Source organism: Hyla sarda, chromosome 12 (assembly GCF_029499605.1).
Source record: "Hyla sarda isolate aHylSar1 chromosome 12, aHylSar1.hap1, whole genome shotgun sequence".
Lineage (NCBI taxonomy): Eukaryota > Metazoa > Chordata > Amphibia > Anura > Hylidae > Hyla > Hyla sarda.
Window position 1 is genome coordinate 6,381,873 of NC_079200.1, and position 21,660 is coordinate 6,403,532.

General features: G+C 44.3%; 1 protein-coding gene across 3 annotated transcripts in view; it reads right to left on the reverse strand.

Annotated features, from left to right (window-relative positions):
* RALY (RALY heterogeneous nuclear ribonucleoprotein) overlaps nucleotides 1-17,122 on the reverse strand; it is a 201,088-nt gene extending 183,966 nt beyond the window's left edge. For all 3 annotated transcript variants that reach the window (XM_056547935.1, XM_056547934.1, XM_056547932.1), the window contains exon 1: nucleotides 16,978-17,122. The gene's annotated coding sequence lies outside the window, so the exon portion shown is untranslated. The remainder of the gene's footprint in view (nucleotides 1-16,977) is intronic.
* Between the last annotated feature and the right edge of the window lie 4,538 nt (nucleotides 17,123-21,660).

The following is a 21,660-nucleotide window of genomic DNA, read 5'->3' on the forward strand; positions in this document are numbered from 1 at the left end:
TTTTGCGTGACTCCGCCAAATTTATTAAACGGTCGCAGGGCATTTGATACGTTTTGTTGAGGATACACATTTTCTAAAATTTCACTCTTCACATACACCAAAAAGTGACGCTAAGTCTGGGATGGTGTAGAATTGCGCCTTTTTGGTGGTTTCTGCGACTTTTTTTGCAACACTCATTACCAGTGCGCAAGATTAACCCTTAAAGGGGTACTCCGCTGCTCAGAGATTGGAACAAACTGTTTCGAACGCTGGAGCCGGCGCCGGGAGCTCGTGACGTTATAGTCCCGCCCCTTCATGATGTCATGCCCCTCCCATAGTGTCGCATTGAGGGGGCGGAGCGTGACAACAAGAGGGGCAGGGATATGATGTCATGAGCTCCCAGTGCCGGTGTGACCCCAGAAGTAAGGAGATTTCATGGGGAGGAGGTTTGTTACAGTGTGTCACCCCAGTAGTAAGGAGATTACATGAGGAGGAGGTTTGTTACAGTGTGTCAACCCAGTAGTAAGGAGATTATATGCGGAGGTTTGTTACAGTGTGTCACCCCAGTAGTAAGGAGATTACATGAGGAGGGGGTTTGTTACAGTGTGTCACCCCAGTAGTAAGGAGATTACATGAGGAGGGGATTTGTTACAGTGTGTCACCCCATTAGCAAGGAGACTACATGAGGAGGGGATTTGTTACAGTGTGTCACCCCATTAGCAAGGAGATTACATGAGGAGGAGGTTTGTTACAGTGTGTCACCCCAGTAGTAAGGAGATTACATGAGGAGGGGGTTTGTTACAGTGTGTCACCCCAGTAGTAAGGAGATTACACGAGGAGGAGGTTTGTTACAGTGTGTCACCCCAGTAGTAAGGAGATTACATGAGGAGGAGGTTTGTTACAGTGTGTCACCCCAGTAGTAAGTAAAATTACATGAGGAGGAGGTTTGTTACAGTGTGTCACCCCAGTACTAAGGAGATTACATGAGGAGGGGGTTTATTACAGTGTGTCACCCCAGTAGTAAGGAGATTACACGAGGAGGAGGTTTGTTACAGTGTGTCACCCCAGTAGTAAGGAGATTACATGAGGAGGAGGTTTGTTACAGTGTGTCACCCCAGTAGTAAGGAGATTACATGAGGAGGAGGTTTGTTACAGTGTAATGTGGTGCGTGTCAAAGGGCAGAGCCGATTGCCGGGAAAATTTGCTTTCGCCTAGGGTGGCAAAATCCTTGCACTTGTCCTGATTTAAACCTGTCAATCCATGCAGAGAGTTAATTTACTCCAGTAACACATCCCAATCTGAAAATTTGTGCTGTAAAATAGTTTCAGGATAAAAGTAAATCCATCACGCTAAAATTTCTTTATGCTGGTGGTAGCTCCAGTTTTCTTAAACTAATAAAATTTCTGCTGCCTGGAGCCTCCACTAGGAGGAGCTAAAGAGCCAGCTGCATACTGATTATACACTGCTCAAAAAAATAAAGGGAACACATAAACAACACAATGTATCTCCAAGTCACTGACACTTGTTTGAGATCCCACTGTCCACTCAGGAAGAACACTGATTGACAACCAATTTCACATGGAACAGACAACACGTGGAAATTATAGGCAATTAGCAAGACACCCCCAATAAAGGAGTGGTTCTGCAGGTGGTGACCACAGACCACTTCTCAGTTCCTATGCTTCCTGGCTGATGTTTTGGTCACTTTTGAATGCTGGCGGTGCTTTCACTCTAGTGGTAGCATGAGACGGAGTCTACAACCCACACAAGTGGCTCAGGTAGTGCAGCTCATCCAGGATGGCACATCAATGCGAGCTGTGGCAAGAAGGTTTGCTGCGTCTGTCAGCGTAGTGTCCAGAGCATGGAGGCGCTACCAGGAGACAGGCCAGTACATCAGGAGACGTGGAGGAGGCAACAACCCAGCAGCAGGACCGCTACCTCCGCCTTTGTGCAAGGAGGAGCAGGAGGAGCACTGCCAGAGCCCTGCAAAATGACCTCCAGCAGGCCACAAATGTGCATGTTTCCACTCAAACGGTCAGAAACAGACTCCATGAGGGTGGTATGAGGGCCTGACATTCACAGGTGGGGGTTGTGCTTATAGCCCAACACCGTGCAGGACGTTTGGCAGAGAACACAAAGATTGGCAAATTCTCCACTGATGCCGTGTGCTCTTCACAGATGAAAGCAGGTTCACACTGAGCACATGTGACAGAGTCTGGAGACGCCGTGGAGAACGTTCTGTTGCCTGCAACATCCTCCAGCATGACCGGTTTGGCGGTGGGTCAGTAATGGTGTGGGGTGGCATTTCTTTGGGGGCCACACAGCCCTCCATGTGCTTGCCAGAGGTAGCCTGACTGCCATTAGGTACCGAGATGAGATCCTCAGACCCCTTGTGAGACCATATGCTGGTGCGGTTGGCCCTGGGTTCCTCCTAATACAAGACAATGCTAGACCTCATGTGGCTGGAGTGTGTCAGCAGTTCCTACAAGAGGAAGGCATTGATGCTATGGACTGGCCGCCCGTTCCCCTGAATCCGATTGAGCCCATCTGGGACGTCTCGCTCCATCCACCACAGACTGTCCAGGAGTTGGCGGATGCTTTAGTCCAGGTCTGGGAGGACATCCCTCAGGAGACCATCCCCCACCTCATCAGGAGCATGCCCAGGCGTTGTAGGGAGGTCATACGGGCACGTGGAGGCCACACACACTACTGAGCCTCATTGGGACTTGTATTAAGGACATTACATAAAGTTGGATCAGCCTGTAGTGGGGTTTTCCTCTGTGATTTTGAGTGACTCCATATCCAGACCTCCATGGGTTGATGATTTCCATTGATAATTTTTGGTAATTTTGTTGTCACATTCAACTATGTAAAGAGGAAAGGGTTCCCTTTATTATTTTGAGCAGTGTAGTTTATTTTAAGGTTCTGTTTAGAAATCTGTCAGGGAGTGAAGTGCAGCCGTCATCATCTCACATCACTGATAACTAAAAGGTAAAATTTTCTTCACTGTAAAACCAGATTTCGGGCGCCATATAAACATATTGTCAGTATAATTTGAAAATACGGTGACAGACACCAAACACTCACCGCAATACGGTGACAGAACGGCAGCAGAAGGTGAACTACACAAGAGTCTGAGACGTACTTAACACATTGTAACAAATCTACTGACATATGGGTAAATCTGTAACAAAACCTCTGCCGTACCGAGGAATCAAAAGTGAGTAAATGAATAGTACAAATGTATCAAAACCTACAACTCCTCCTGCTCTATAACATGTTACCTGCATATTGTACTGTATTGTATATATAATCTGCTCAGCTCCTCCTGCTCTATAACATGTTACCTGCAGATTGTACTGTATTGTATATATATCATCTGCTCGGCTCCTCCTGCTCTATAACATGATACCTGCAGATTCTACTGTATTGTATATCATCTGCTCAGCTCCTCCTGCTCTATAACATGTTACCTGCAGATTGTACTGTATTGTATATATCATCTGCTCAGCTCCTCCTGCTCTATGACATGATACCTGCAGATTGTACTGTATTGTATATATATAATCTGCTCAGCTCCTCCTGCTCTATAACATAATACCTGCAGATTGTACTGTATTGTATATATCATCTGCTCAGCTCCTCCTGCTCTATAACATGTTACCTGCAGATTGTACTGTATTGTATATATATATATATATATATAATCTGCTCAGCTCCTCCTGCTCTATAACATGATACCTGCAGATTGTACTGTATTGTATATATCATCTGCTCAGCTCCTCCTGCTCTATGACATGATACCTGCAGATTGTACTGTATTGTATATATCATCTGCTCAGCTCCTCCTGCTCTATGACATGATACCTGCAGATTGTACTGTATTGTATATATCATCTGCTCAGCTCCTCCTGCTCTATAACATACCTGCAGATTGTACTGTATTGTATATATCATCTGCTCGGCTCCTCCTGCTCTATAACATGTTACCTGCAGATTGTACTGTATTGTATATATATCATCTGCTCAGCTCCTCCTGCTCTATAACATGATACCTGCAGATTGTACTGTATTGTATATATGATCTGCTCAGCTCCTTCTGCTCTATAACATGATACCTGCAGATTGTACTGTATTGTATATATCATCTGCACAGCTCCTCCTGCTCTATAGCATGATACTTGCAGATTGTACTGTATTGTATATATCATCTGCTCAGCTCCTCCTGCTCTATAACATGTTACCTGCAGATTGTTCTGTACTGTATATATCATCTGCTCAGCTCCTCCTGCTCTATAACATGATACCTGCAGATTGTACTGTATTGTATGTATTATCTGCTCAGCTACTCCTGCTCTATAACAATATACCTGCAGATTGTACTGTATTGTATATATATCATCTGCTCAGCTCCTCCTGCTCTATAACATGATACTTGCAGATTGTACTGTATTGTATATATGATCTGCTCAGCTCCTCCTGCTCTATAACATGATACCTGCAGATTGTACTGTATTGTATATATCATCTGCTCAGCTCCTCCTGCTCTATAACATGATACCTGCAGATTGTACTGTATTGTATATATGATCTGCTCAGCTCCTCCTGCTCTATAACATGATACCTGCAGATTTTACTGTATTGTATATATCATCTGCTCAGCTCCTCCTGCTCTATAACATGATACCTACAGATTGTACTGTATTGTATATATGATCTGCTCAGCTCCTTCTGCTCTATAACATGATACCTGCAGATTGTACTGTATTGTATATATCATCTGCTCAGCTCCTCCTGCTCTATAACATGATACCTGCAGATTGTACTGTATTGTATATATCATCTGCTCAGCTCCTCCTGCTCTATAACATGATACCTGCAGATTGTACTGTATTGTATATATATAATCTGCTCAGCTCCTCCTGCTCTATAACATAATACCTGCAGATTGTACTGTATTGTATATATCATCTGCTCAGCTCCTCCTGCTCTATAACATAATACCTGCAGATTGTACTGTATTGTATATATATATATAATCTGCTCAGCTCCTCCTGCTCTATAACATGATACCTGCAGATTGTACTGTATTGTATATATCATCTGCTCAGCTCCTCCTGCTCTATGACATGATACCTGCAGATTGTACTGTATTGTATATATCATCTGCTCAGCTCCTCCTGCTCTATGACATGATACCTGCAGATTGTACTGTATTGTATATATCATCTGCTCAGCTCCTCCTGCTCTATAACATACCTGCAGATTGTACTGTATTGTATATATCATCTGCTCGGCTCCTCCTGCTCTATAACATGTTACCTGCAGATTGTACTGTATTGTATATATATCATCTGCTCAGCTCCTCCTGCTCTATAACATGATACCTGCAGATTGTACTGTATTGTATATATCATCTGCACAGCTCCTCCTGCTCTATAGCATGATACTTGCAGATTGTACTGTATTGTATATATCATCTGCTCAGCTCCTCCTGCTCTATAACATGTTACCTGCAGATTGTTCTGTACTGTATATATCATCTGCTCAGCTCCTCCTGCTCTATAACATGATACCTGCAGATTGTACTGTATTGAATATATCATCTGCTCAGCTCCTCCTGCTCCATAACATGATACCTGCATATTGTACTGTATTGTATATATTATCTGCTCAGCTACTCCTGCTCTATAACAATATACCTGCAGATTGTACTGTATTGTATATATATCATCTGCTCAGCTCCTCCTGCTCTATAACATGATACTTGCAGATTGTACTGTATTGTATATATCATCTGCTCAGCTCCTCCTGCTCTATAACATGATACCTGCAGATTGTACTGTATTGTATATATCATCTGCTCAGCTCCTCCTGCTCTATAACATGATACCTGCAGATTGTACTGTATTGTATATATGATCTGCTCAGCTCCTCCTGCTCTATAACATGATACCTGCAGATTTTACTGTATTGTATATATCATCTGCTCAGCTCCTCCTGCTCTATAACATGATACCTGCAGATTGTATTGTATATATATTTTGTAAATTGGGTCTAAGTTAATTGGGAAGTAGAACTAATATAACTATGAATAGCTTTGCACAACTCATCCATAGATACACTAGTAAACTGTTGGGTAAAGACAGATATTGGTTATTCCCCTGAATATTATTGATGTCGTTCGCTCGCTCAGCTCCTCAGTTTCCAAGACACCAACAGATGTAACAAGAATCTGACAAATCGAAAAATGAGAAAAGCAAAAAACCTTTTCCGCAAGGACAGAGACAACACACTAAGGGAGGATATTATGCAGGATCCAAGGCGGCAGCTACATAGATCAAGGATGGAGGAAGCGTCAGGGCAATTTCTTCTGTTAGATTCCTGATCTACACGTGGAAGGAAATGCTGTAGGTCTTTATGGTCCATCAAGGTGATATAGGATGTGTGGGGGTCACATAAAACCCAAGTCCCACTCTACAATATCTGTGTAGGAGATCCAGATATATGTCACGGACCAACGTAATCCAAAACAACCAGCAACTCTAGAAACATTGCTAAAAACAGAACGCGTTTCGAGGTGCTTCTCTTCCTCAGATGTTCTGAAAGATGGGGGGGAAGTGGTGAAATGGGCAAAATGGGTTGTGTAACCCATACACAAGGATGGTATTGGCGTGTATAGGTAGTGGTATCCATGTGAACTGCAGCCTTCCTGCCCCAAACTATACAGCAGAAAGGGAACGGCGCTGGACACAACCACCAGGTGAAAGGAACGGGTATGTTTATTCGACCATTATACAACGCATTTCACTTTGCTCAGGCAGCTTCATCAGGCATAACAGGTATAGCACAGAGGATGTAATATACAGCAGAGAATAAAAGGTGCATACTCTGCCCCTAGACAAAGGATAGGGGATAAGATGTCTCATAGCGGGGTCCAGCCACTGGGACCCCGAGATCTCTGTGACGTCCCCTGGCGTTCTGAACATTGTGATTTATTTGCTGAACATTATGTTAAGAACGCTGGGTTTGGGCGACAATGGTTATGATGATATGCCACGCCCCCTTGTGATGTCAGGCCGCTCCTCCTCCATTCATGTCTATGGGAGGGGGTGTGGCAGTGGTGGGACATCTCATCTCATATCATCTGTCCCTGAGATATTATATTTGGGACAGAGGTCAGGTTGGTGCAACAGGTGCTGAATGGACAGGAGAGGCTGTGACTAGCTTACCTGTCTAAATAGTAAGGCTTGTGCTCTTGCTCCATTTTATCTATCACTGTTTGTAGTGTTGTAGTTGGTTGGGGTGTATATGTGTTTTATCCTAATACTCCGGAATAAAAGTTACATTTTAATTGTACCCCAGTCTTTTCATGATCAGACATCTCTGCATGACATCACGACCACAGCCACCCGAACCCAGCGTTCTGAGCATAATGTTCAGAACGCTGGGTGCAGCAGGGGGATCGCGGGGGTCTCCAGTGGCTGGACCCCCGATATCAGGCATCTCATCCCCTATACTTTAGATAGTCGATAAGATGTCTAGGGGCGGAGTACCCCTTTAACTAACATATATACACACATACACACTGGTCAAAAATATAAAACATAAAAACAGAAGCAAAAAAATCCCCAATGAGAATACCTTTATAAATAATAATAATCCAAAAAATGTTATCATCATCTAACCAAGAAAGATAAAATCATGTGATTTATAATATATAACAACCTTCTTATACACCATAGAAGTCATAATGTGAAATATTTGTGCTGATATAAATTTTTATATGTGTACAACAAATGTGGATAATTCTCAATAAAAATAATTTAAAACGAAACAACTGTGTATAGAAATACACCTACCCCCACTGTATACGATACAATGAATCCATCATTATAGATGGGGACCTGTTATAAAAATTATTAGTAATTATAAACAGTATTTACCAAATACATACCTCTATATTATATAAAAAATAATTAAAATTACACTATATATATATATATATATATATGAGAGATTTGTGGAGCAGCACTCCCAGGTCAGAGTAGAAAAAAAGTAAATGGGTGCAAGCGGTCTCAGGGATCCCGGTCCTGGATCCAAAACTTGTAGGTACAATAGAAGGCAACTGCAGCACACCAACTTAAAGTGCAAGGAAGTGATTTATTCCAGAAAATACAGGCAACGTTTCTGTGGCCTCACACCACCATTTTCGCTTGAAAATGGTGGTGTGAGGCCACAGAAACGTTGCCTGTATTTTCTGGAATAAATCACTTCCTTGCACTTTAAGTTGGTGTGCTGCAGTTGCCTTCTATTGTATATATATATATATATATATATATATATACACACACACACACACACACACACACACGGCATTATATTTTTTAAATAAAATGTATTATTTTTAGATTATATATCTAAAAAAAATATAATGCCATATATATATCCATGCAATGGTTTGGTATCAGTATGTGCTGCCAACTTATCCTTGTTTGTGTTATACATATGGGGGGGGGGGGGGGGGGGGACTGGCTACCTCCATGTTGGCTCCTGCACCCACCCATCTTATAAGGTGCTGGATGTCTCAGACCTTACAAGCCTGACTGCTCAGAGGCCCATTCACAGTGTAGGGTCGTCCCAATGAGGTCACTGGGGATGGTCCAAACTATTTGGCCAAATGGTGAGCGAAGCTCCTAAATTTTTCATTTTTCAATGTAACAATATAGCATTTCATGTTTCATCTGTATCTTTGTGCTAGCAGTATGCTGCTGTATTCTCCTGCTTATATATATCATTTTAGACACCTGTTATGCCTGATGAAGGTGCCTGAGCGCAATGAAACACGTCATGATTGTCCAATAAGCATACCGGTTCCATATCTGCCGTCTGTTGGGAAGTAATTCTCCTGGATGATCCTTCCTCAGATGTGGTCTGACAATTTATGTTAGTGTTTTCCAACCAGGGTGCCTCCAGCTGTGCAAAACTACAACTCCCAGCATGCCTGGACAGCCAAAGGCTGCTCAGATTAAAGGGAAGACTTAAATGACCTTTCAGGGACAGTGTGGGTCCTCTGGAGGAGGTAGACAAGCCTTACGCTGTCTAGGCATGCTGTGAGTTGTAGTTTTACAACAGCTGGGTGGCTACACTAAGGGATGAGAGGGAAATCTTGATTTACCTTTCAGGAAAGTGTGGATCCTCTGGAGGAGGCAGACAAGCCTTTAGCTGTCTGGGCATGTTGGGAGTTGTAGTTTTGCCCAGCTGTAGGCACCCTGTGTGGGAAACACTACTCTAAAGTATAGAAGGACACCGGTAGATTGGGTAAGACGATTGGGGGCTCTGGGCAGACTGATGTCGTATTCGGCGCCATGACCCCGCTAACATGCGCCATTTCCAATGACAGCAGTGCAGTTCTGTGCAGTATTCTGCTTAAAAAATAAACATGTTTAATCTTTCGTCAGAGTCCGGAATTAAAATTCGGCAAAGTGCATAGTCCAGCAGGATCCCATTATAGCCAATGAGAGCTGCTGCACCAGGCAAAAATTCTGTCGTGTGAATGGGTCCCGATTGTTACATTTCACCCCATGGGAATCAATTCATTTTAGAGTTTATCAGTTACCAGCAGAGGATCACTCAGCCGCCTCCACTTCATTATCCGGTACAATATAACAGGTCCGGTAAATTTACCATGATGCACCACGTGCGGATCTGCTTCCACTCCAATAGAAACCATCACGAGATATCACTCGGCGGCCATCCCTCCATTATTTACATGTCAGGGAGAGACATCTGTTGTGGGCAGGAGAGGGCGACGGGGCTGACGACTCCGCACATGGCGCTCGCCTGTCCCTGCTGGGTGTCTGGTTTACTCTTCATTAACCACTAATTATCGGAAGGGGCAAAAGGTCACCAAAAAAATACAACAAAATCCAGTCCTCACCATTTACATTTAAGGTGTACCTGTCATCAACAAAAACTTTTTATATAATGTAGATAATACCATTAGATGTATATCTGTAATATACATTGGTTAAAAATTATGTATATTTATGTCCCTGCAGCTATTGTCTGTTTGTCTCTATGAGGAGTCCAAATACAGGAAGTGAGGGTGGACAAGCGGGGCTCTGTACACCGAGGACAAGCGGGGCCCTGTACACCGATGATAAGCAGGGGCCCTGTACACCGAGGACAAGCGGGGCCCTGTACACCGAGGACAAGCGGGGCTCTGTACACCGATGATAAGCGGGGGCCCTGTGCACCGAGGACAAGCGGGGCCCTGTACACCGATGATCAGCGGGGCCCTGTACACCGAGGACAAGCGGGGCTCTGTACACCGATGATAAGCGGGGGCCCTGTGCACCGAGGACAAGCGGGGCTCTGTACACCGATGATAAGCGGGGGCCCTGTGCACCGAGGACAAGCGGGGCCCTGTACACCGATGATCAGCGGGGCCCTGTACACCAATGACAAGCGGGGCCCTGTACACCGAGGACAAGCGGGGCTCTGTACACCGATGATAAGCGGGGGCCCTGTGCACCGAGGACAATCGGGGCCCTGTACACCGATGATCAGCGGGGCCCTGTACACCGATGACAAGCGGGGCCCTGTGCACCCAGGACAAGCGGGGCCCTGTGCACCCAGGACAAGCGGGGCCCTGTGCACCCAGGACAAGCGGGGCCCTGTACACCCAGGACAAGCGGGGCCCTGTACACCCAGGACAAGCGGGGCCCTGTACACCCAGGACCAACGGGGCCCTGTACACCCAGGACCAACGGGGCCCTGTACACCCAGGACCAACGGGGCCCTGTACACCGATGGACAAGAGGGGCCCTGTAGACCGAGGACAAGCAGGGGCCCTGTAGACCGAGGACAGGCGGGGCCCTGTAGACCGAGGACAGGCGGGGCCCTGTAGACCAAGGACAGGCGGGGCCGTGTAGACCGAGGACAGGCAGGGCCGTGTAGACCGAGGACAGGCGGGGCCCTGTAGACCGAGGACAGGCGGGGCCCTGTAGACCGAGGACAAGCGGGGCTCTGTACACTGAGGACAAGCGGGGCTCTGTACACTGAGGACAAGCGGGGCTCTATACACTGAGGACAAGCGGGGCTCTGTACACTGAGGACAAGCGGGGCTCTGTACACTGAGGACAAGCGGGGCTCTGTACACTGAGGACAAGCGGGGCTCTGTACACTGAGGACAAGCGGGGCTCTGTACACTGAGGACAAGCGGGGCTCTGTACACTGAGGACAAGCAGGACAGTGTGCACTGAGGCTCTATAACATGCCCCAGGCTCATACATGAGGATGATTGACAAGCCAGGAGTCTGCACAGGGCCCTGCTTGTCCCGCCCTCACTTCCTGTATTCGGACTCCTCAGACAATAGCTGCAGGGACAACATTTTTTCACCCAAAAATATACACATTTTTTAATCAATGTATATTACAAATATACATATACTGTTATTATCTACATTATATAAAATGTAGACAGGTGCACTTTAATGGTTGTCCCGGTTCATACTGCAGTAGTGATGCCGGTAAGTATGGCGGCATCACCGGAGTCATGTGAATGGAGACAGAATAAGAAAGCGTATGTAATGGGGTGGCAGAAAATAATAATAAAAAAAATAAAATTTTTTTATCACAATCACCTAAAGGAGTTTCCCCAATAGCCATTTATCACATATTCACTGTTGGGGTAAGTTCACATGTGCAGATTTTGCTGCCGACTTTCTGATGCAGAGTTTATTATTTACTTTCCAATCAAAAATCTGCAGTAAATCTGCAGCAACGTACACATGTGAACGTACCCCTAAAGTCTCTTTCTACCACTTAAAATGGGTACTCCACTGGAAAACATCAACTGGTGCCAGAAAGTTAAACAGATGTGTAAAGGACTTCTATATAAAAAATCTTAATCCTTCCAGTACTTATCAGCTGCTGGATGCTCCACAGGAAGTTCTTTTCTTTTTGAATTTCCTTTGTGTCTGACCACAGTGCTCTCTGCTGACACCTGTTCTGCTGAACTGTCCAGAGTAGTAGCAAATCCCCATAGCAAACCTTTCCTGCTCTGGACAGTTCCTGACATGGACAGAGGTGTCAGCAGAGAGCACTGGGGTGAGACAGAAAGGAAATTCAAAAAGAAAGGAACTTCCTGTGAAACATACAGCAGCTGATAAGTAGTGGAAGGATTAGTTTAAAAAAAAATAGAAGTAATTTACAAATCTGTTTAACTTTCTGGCACTAGTTAATAAAAAAAAAAAAAAAAAAAAAAAATTATGTTTTCCAGTGGAGTACCCCTTTAAAACAGTTCCAGCCCCTCCTGTCCACTTGTGACATCACTCTTGCCATGACGATCAGAAGGAGTGGACAACTAGCCACTTGCCTGAGTCAAAGGGGTGATCCGGCCAAAGGATAGGCCATAAGATGTCTGATTGCGGGGGGGGGGGGGGGGGGGGGCGGGGGGGGGCATAGACATGAATGGAGGGGGAGGGGAGTGACATCAAAAGGGGGCATGGCATTATGTCCCCAGTTCCTCAAACAAAGATTGGATAGAATGTGGGTGCTGCTCTTTTGCCAAATAACCCCTTTAAAGGACTCTTCCTTGCTCCCTGACTCTGGTTGTTGCTCTATCCTCCTGTGTATCTCTAGGTTTTCTCTGCTTGTTCTCTGACTCCTCTATTGCTTTCTGGTTTTGTACTGTAACTCTCTCTCTCCGTTACCGACTTGGCTTGTTTGACTCTGATTATATGTTTATATGTGTTTTTTCCTTGAAAAGAATGAGCAGCTCTCTTTCTCCAGATCAGGGCACAAGGGTTAAAAGAGTACTCCGCTGCTCAGCGTTTGGAAGAAAATGTTCCGAACGCTAGAGCCGTCGCTGGGAGCCCGTGACATCATAGCCCTGCCCCCTTCTGACATCACGCCCTGCCCCCTCAATGTAAGTCTATGGGAGGGGGCGTGAGCCGTCCTTCTTGCCTCGTCCTCTATGGAATCGTTTTCGGTCTTCTATCTTCTAGAGAACACACCCTTGTAGTTGTATTACGTACACGTGTATCCGATGTAATGGGCTCCTAATGCCTTAATATACAAGAAGAAGCCGGTGCAGTATCGGTCCCAATACCCAGCAGGTCTCGTAAAGATGAACTAGTCAGTTCCTAGAACAATCCTCCGGGGTCTTTTCTCCGTATGACTAATTCCTCCGGTCTGTGCTGACATTTCCCAGCTATGTATATGATCACAGGGATTCTCACAACTAAGATGATGACCGGTGATCACGACGAGATTATAGGACGCATCCATCCGGGGGCGGCCATACTGTCGTCAATGTTAAAGGGGTACTCCATTGGAAAACAACTTTTTATTTTTATTTATTTTTTATCAACTGGTGCCACAAAGGTACCGTATAAGACGCACTTTTTCTTCCCAAAACTGGGGGGGAAAAGTTGGTGCGTCTTATACGGCGAATATACCCCTATCGCGGCGGTCCCTGCGGCCATCAACTGCAAGGACCCGTGGCTAATACAGGACATCACCAATCGGGGTGATGCCCTGTATTAACCCTTCAGACGCGGCGATCAAAGCTGACCGCCGCGTCTGAAGGGAAAGTGACACTAACCCGGCTGCTCACTCGGGCTGTTCGGGACCGCCGCGGTGAAATCGCGGCGTCCTGAACAGCTTACAGGACACCGGGAGGGACCTTACCTTCCTCCTCGGTGTCTGCTCCGTGCCGGGATCCCCTGTATGGCCGGTGCTCTCCTTCGATGTCATCACGTCGTTGCGCACGCCGTCCCGTCATCCAATAGGAGCGGCGTATGTGATGACGGCGACGGAAAGCGAGGATCCCGGGTAAGAAGACGTCCGGAGCATCGGGGACACCACGGGGACGCGCGCGGCAGCGATGGAGCGACATCCAGGGCAGCAGTGATGGGTCCGGAGTGGCGGGGACAGGTGAGTATTACCTCCTATACCAGTCGTCTTCAACCTGCGGACCTCCAGATGTTGCAAAACTACCACTCCCAGCATGCCCGGACAGCCAACAGCTGTCCGGGCATGCTGGGAGTGGTAGTTTTGCAACATCTGGAGGTCCGCAGGTTGAAGATCACTGTTGGGTTTAGAGATGAGCGAACTTACAGTAAATTCGTTTCGTCACAAACTTCTCGGCTCGGCAGTTGATGACTTATCCTGCATAAATTAATTCAGCTTTCAGGTGCTTCCATGGGCTGGAAAAGGTGGATACAGTCCTAGGAGACTCTTTCCTAGGACTGTATCCACCTTTTCCAGCCCACCGGAACACCTGAAGGCTGAACTAATTTATGCAGGCTAAGTCATCAACTGCCGAGCCGAGAAGTTCGTGATGAATCGAATTTACTGTAAGTTCGCTCATCTCTAGTTGGGTTCAGAATCTTTTTTTTTCCTAGATTTTGCACCTTTAAAATTGGGTGTGTCTTATATGCCGATGCGTCCTATAGGGCGAAAAATACGGTATATAGATTTGTAAATTATATTTTCAAACAATAACCAACCCCTCAAGACTAGCACCAGTTGCCTGATACATGGATGAAAAAATAATATAAATAAATCTCTGGATCGTGCTTCAAATATAGGATACAATTTTATTAAAATTATATAAAATGTCAATTAATGTAACTTAGTCTCGTTGCACTGGGCCCTTGTGCCGAGGAAAAGAAATAGATTTACTTAAACATACACTTACAATATATAATAAACACAGATATTTAGTATTTCTACAAAAATATAAAAAAAGATATAGTAAAATATGTCACTTTCCATAGTCCAGCCAAAGGCTGTCCGGGCATGCTGGGTGTTGTAGTTCTGGAGGCACCCTGGTTGGGAAACATTGGTCTAAGAGGGTTCTCAGTTTGGAGATCACTTGCCTACAGTCAGGGAGTTGTTTGCAACAGCTGGAGGTCCACAGTTTGGAGACCACTGGTCTATAGTCTGTCAGTTCTTGTTTTGGGAGGTCCTCGGTTTGAAGGCCAATGGTCTACAGTCAGGGAGTTTTTGCAACAGCTGGAGGGCCTCGGTTTAGAAAAATCTGGTCTACTGTCTGGAAGGTAAAGCTTGCAACATCTGGAGGTCCTCCTCAGTTTGGAGACCACTGGGCAACAGTCTAGGACAGTTTTTTTTCCCAACCAGGGTGCCTGGAGCTGTTGCAGAACTACAACTCCCAGCATGCCCGGACCGCCAAAGGCTGTCCAGGCATGCTGGGTGTTGTAGTTCTACAACAGCTGGAGGCACCCTGGTTAGGAAACATTGGTCTAGGAGGTTCTTTGAAGACCACTTGTCTACAGTCAGGGAGTTTTTTGCAACAGCTGGAGACCCACAGTTTGGAGACCCCTGGTCTATAGTCTGGGAGTTGTTGTTTTGTGAGGTCCTCGGTTTGAAGACCAATAGTCTACAGTCAGAGTTTTTGCAACAGCTGGAGGGCCTCAGTTTGGAGACATCTGGTCTACTGTCTGAAAGGTAAAGCTTGCAACATCTGGAGGTCCTCCTCAGTGGAGACCACTGGTCTACAATCTGGGACCTGCAGTCTTCAATATGGAGACCTCAGAGATATATATATATATATATATAGCCATGTGGAAATCACAGTTGCACAATGTCCAAGGAGACCTTCTCCAATCCTCATTTCTTCCCTTTTCTCCATCATCCCAGAACATAAACCCAACGACCTCCTCACCAGGATGGACCCAGCAAGAGCGGAAAACCTATCCAGCACTTTACATAGGATGAAATAGTCAGATCTCATCACTGACTAAACTCCATCACACACACAATGTATCCGCTCCACTGAATAATACAGATCTATAGAGGCTTCATCCATTACTAACAAGGCACAGGGCAGCGATAATTCAATAAGAGGCATTTCTACACAACGCCTACGATACCACGGAATTACACACAGGAAGGATTATTTTCGGGATTTCCTCTTATCCCATAAGGCAATGCAATTAGTTTGACATATTTCTGGATGAAACCCCTTAAAAAGTGTCAAAAATCCATCCACAGATATAGCAACAACACAGACTAAACAAAAAAAGAATAAAAAATAATTAAATGCAAAATATAAAATAACCAAAACAGATAAAATAAATAAAAAATAAATACAGACATAAATCCACAATAGCCTCTAAAATCTCACGTTTGCAAAAACTCCATACAAAGGCGTTATCGGTTTCTCGTATCATTTATTACAATTAACTCCAACGAAATGAGCAACTTAGAATACCTATTCCAGAAAAGGCGTCGGACTTAACCCTTTAGAATTTTTGGAAAAAAAAAAAAAAAAAAAGGAGGCCATAAACAGAAGAGCAAAGCAAAGCAGGTCTGTAAGTCACCAGGGGGGGGTTCGTAAAATATCGAGATAAAATCTAAAACGGGTCGTAAAGAATAATAAAAAATAAAAATATAGTCACATCGATAAGCCACATGTATCCACACCAATACATTCCAAAAACATTTTAGAATTCCCATTTCCTTCAAACAAGATTAAAAATCTTTAAAGAAAAAAAATAAATAAATAAAAAAAAAAGGAAAAAAAATTTAAAGGAAAAAGAAAAAGGAAAAAGAAAAGAAACAAGATGGCAGTATAAAAAAAAATTAAAGAAATTCAACAGAAAGATTTAAAATAAGAATATTTAAAAATAAATAAAAAAAAGGAAGCAATGAGCCCAAAATTCTAATTATTTTCTTTTTGCAGACAAAAATTCCTTGACCATTATTTTTTTTTTCCTAGAAGGAATAAACAACCCAAAAAATTCTGAAAGCCTAAAAGAGGTGACATTCAATAGAATATAGAACACAGCAAAATTGGTTTTGTTTTGTTTTTATCTGGAAAAAAAGAAAAAGAAAAAAAAAAAAAGAAAAAAAAAAAAAAAAAAAGAAACCCAAAAATAAATTTAAAAAAACAATAAAAAATACAAAAAGAAAAAAGGAAAAGAAAAATAAAGAATGTATAAAAAAAAGGCGAAAAGTACTCACCAAGCAAGAAAATGTCAGAGGTAAAAAGGTCACAAGAAGAAGAAGAAGAGTTAATAGAAGGAAGGTAGGAGGAAGTGTGGAAAAGGGCAGATGCTGAGATACAATGTATCAGCTGCTGTATCAGGCTGGATACAAAGTAACAGCATCAAGGGACTGGAGGCTGCATACTACCCACTGGATCAAACCATTGCACTCAAGTAGGGGGTGGGGGGTGGCGGGGCATCTCAAGCACTGGTGATTATGGTTGTATACGGCAGCTTTAATAACACTATAGGGCGGTGTTTATTTGGTGAACACTTATATTGCTGCTTTAGTCAATGAGGAGGAATTACGCAAAGAGCGTTTTTTTATTTATTTTATTTTTTTGGTCTTTTTCCTTCCCTCCCGCTCCGTCTAATCATGGTCCGGTCCTGTTGATGCCTTATTAAATAGCTGGAGCTGTATAATGTTGAGCTTCAGATGAGAAGGGAGGGGGAGCGAGGAGGAGGAGCCGCTTGTGCTGTCTGTGCATGATTAATCAGGACACAATCCCACTATGTGCTCCCTGCCCGCCAGACTGGGCTGCATTGCCGTGTCTGTGGGCATGTGAGCGCCGGACGCGCATTTAAAAAAAAACAAAAAACATTTAATGCACGAATACAACGAAGGCGCACGTTCACATTACAGAAGAATTTAGGAAAAATGTCCATTACACTGTGACCGGTGTATCGATGGCGAAGGTTGGGAGACGCCACGTTGTTCTTCAATCATGATGTGGGGGGAGCTGCAGTGGTTGCGGCGATATTTAGAGCGTTGCATAATATCCTGAAGCCCGTGTGGTCTTACATATAACAAATATATATATATATACAGTGGTCCCTCAACATAGGATGGTAATCCGTCCCAAATGGACCATCGTTTGTTGAAACCATCGTATGTTGAGGGATCCGTGCAATGTAAAGTATAGGACAGTGGTCTACAACCTGCGGACCTCCAGATGTTGCCAAACTACAACTCCCAGCATGCCCGGACAGCCGTTGGCTGTCCGGGCATGCTGGGAGTTGTAGTTTTGCAACATCTGGAGGTCCGCAGGTTGAAGACCACTGGTATTGGAGGTTATTAGAGATGAGAGAACTTACAGTAAATTCGATTCGTCACGAACTTCTTGGCTCGGCAGTTGATGACTTTTCCTGCATAAATGAGTTCATATTTCAGGTGCTCCCGTGGGCTGGAAAAGGTGGATACATTCCTAGGAGACTCTTTTCTAGGACTGTATCCACCTTTTCCAGCCCACGGGAGCACCTGAAAGCTGAACTAATTTACGCAGGAAAAGTCATCCACTGCCGAGCCGAGAAGTTCGTGACGAATCGAATTTACATCTCTAGAGGTTATACTCACCTGTCCCCGCCGCTCCGGACCCTGGATGTCGGCGTCCAGCGCTGTTGCCGCGTCCCCGACGCTCCGGCAAGGCCTCTGCTTCCCCGGCATCCGCGCTCTCTGTCGCCGCCATCACGTCGCTACGCACGCCGCTCCTATTGGATGACGGGACGGCGTGCGCAGTGACGTGATGACGACGATGGAGAGCACCGCCGATGCAGGGGATCCCGAAGAGGACGCGCCGGAGCCCCGAGGACAGGTAAGTGATCGTCAGCGGACCACACGGGGCACCGTAAACGGCTATCCGGGGGTAGCTGAAGCAGTCTGCGCTGGAGGATAGCCGTTTATGCGATGGCCCCGACATACAAAAGCATCGTATGTTGAAATGATCGTATGTCGGGGCCATCGTAGGTCGGGGGGGGGGGGTCACTGTATATTTTTTTTTACCAAAGTCAGACTTGCTTCTAAACAGAAATAAATAAATCAAATAACTATAAACAGATTTGCATTGTTCTGGCAGATTCATGACTTTGACTGCATCGGTTAAAGGGGTTTTCCAGGAACAGAAAAACAGAGCAAATTTCTTTCAGAAACAGCTCCCCTCTGTCCCCAGGTCGGGTGTGGTATTACAACTTGGCTCCATTCACTTCAATGGACCTGAGCTGCAGAACCGCTCCCAACCTGGAGACAGACAGGGAGCAGCTTTTAGAAATAAATGATCTCTGTTTTTCTATTCCCGGATAACCCCTTTAACTATTGGCAGGGAGCTAGATATAGCTATCCACCCCCTCGGCTTTTGCATGCACTCTATTTGTTGCTGTATGACGAAAATGATGACTAATTGCATTTGGGGACTGAAAAGTTAAAGGGGTACTGCAAGAAAGTTATATAGATTTGTAAATTGCTTCCATTTAAAAATCTTAACCCTTCCAGTACTTATCAGTTGCTGTATACTACAGAGGAAGTTGTATAGTTCTTTCCAGTCTGACCACAGTGCTCTCTGCTGCCACCTCTGTCCATGTCAGGAACTGTCCAGAGTAGGAGGAAATCCCCATAGCAAACCTCTCCTGCTCTGGACAGTTCCTGATACAGACAGAGGTGTCAGCAGAGAGCACTGTGGTCAGACTGGAAAGAACTACACAACTTCCTGTGGAGCATACAGCAGCAGTATAGTTCTGAAAAGACTACATGACTCCTCCAGGACATAAAGCAGCTGATACGTCCTGAAAAGACTACATGACTTCCTGCAGGACATACAGCAGCTTATAAGTACTGGAAGAACTACAGGACTTTCTCCAGGACATACAGCAGCTGATACGTCTTGGAAAGATTACGTGATTTCCTTCAGGGCATACAGCAGCTCATAAGTACTGGAAGAACTACATGGCTTCCTCCAGGTCATACAGCAGCTGATAAGTACTGGAAGAATTACAGGACTTTCTCCAGGACATACAGCAGCTGACAAGTCTTGGAAAGATTACGTGATTTCCTACAGGGCATACAGCAGCTAAGTCCTGAAAAGACTACAAGACTTCCTCCAGGTCATACAGCAGCTCATAAGTACTGGAAGAACTACAAGACTTCATCCAGGACATACAGCAGCTGATAAGTAGTGGAAGGCTTAGGATTTTTAAATAGACATAATGCACAAATCTGTATAATATTCTGGCACCAGTAGGTTTGATTTTTTTTTTTCGGAGTCGCCCTTTAAATAATTGTAAAAACCTTAGAATTTGTTACCATTTCACCTCTATAGACTACAGTGCTGGCAATGAAGCATTACCTTAAAACAGTGTTTCCCAACCAGGGTGCCTCCAGCTATTGCAAAACTACAACTCCCAGCATGCCCGGACAGCCGTTGGCTGGGAGTTGTAGTTTTGCAACAGCTGGAGGCACCCTGGTTTGAAAACGCTGGTTGATATAATGATAAAGCAGCAGATTGACAGATTTGGGTCGTTGCTTTGTCTGCAGAATACAGGCTGCCTATGTCCCTGTACACACCGGTCTGTGATAAATAATATACCGTACAGATGTCTCCCCCCGGGACAGCAGGAACGCGGCACTAAATGAAGCCGCCCCTCTGCATTATTATCTCGTCACTCCCGCTACTAATGAGAATGATGGGGATTGTAGAAATACTTTACAGATTTGCTGTATTTGAGGAGAGAACAAAATCAACTGGTGGCAGAAAGTTCTACAGAAATGTAAATTACTTCAATGTAAACAAATCTTAACCCTTCCAGTACTTATCCGCTGCTGTCTTCTCCACAGGAAGTTGTGTAGTTATTTTTCTAGTCTGACCACAGTGCTCTCTGCTGACACCTCTGTCCATGTTAGGAACTGTCCAGAACAGGAGCAAATCCCCATAACAAACCTCTCCTGCTCCGGACAGTTCCTGACATGGACAGAGGTGACAGCAGAGAGCACTGTGGTCAGACTGGAAAAAGAACTACACAACTTCCTGTGGAGCATACAGCAGCTGATAAGTACTGGAAGGGTTAAGATTTGTTTGCATAGAAGTAATTTACAAATCTGTAGAACTTTCTGCCATCAGTTGATTTGAAAATATTTTTTTCCCTCAGAAGTTTGGAATTAATGGCTTCATCTCACATGGTCCTACTAGGAGCAAAGGTGATTGATACCAGTTCACTAAGGGAAGGTTTTAGGTGCTGCACACAGGCTTTACATGGGCATATCTATTTATCTTCTCTATCTATCTCATATCTATCTATCTCATATCTATTATATCTATCTATCTATCTCATATCTATCTATCTATCTATCTATTTATCTATCTATCTATCTCATATCTATCTAGAGCTCATATCTATCATATCTATCTATGTATCTATCTCATATCTATCTATGTATCTATCTCATTTCTATCTATCTATCATATCTCTCTCTCTCATATCTATCTATCTCATATTTATCTATCTCATATTTATCCATCCATCTATCTATCTCATATCTATCTATCTAGCATTCATATCTCATATCTATCTATCTCATATCTATCTCATATTTATCTATCTATCTATCTCCTATCTATCTCATATCTATCTATCTCATATCTATCTCATATCTATCTATCTATCTCATATCTATCTATATATCTCATATCTATCTATCTCATATCTATCTATCTATTTCATATCTATCTATTTCCTCATTGCCTGGGGCCTGATGAAGCATTAGATGTGTGAAACAGCTGTTGCCTCCTATTCAGCCTTACACCCATTTCAAGGCCTGATGAAACCCTAGACGTGTGAAACAGCTGTTACCTCCTATTATGCTGTACACCCCTCATGAGGCCTGATAAAGCAG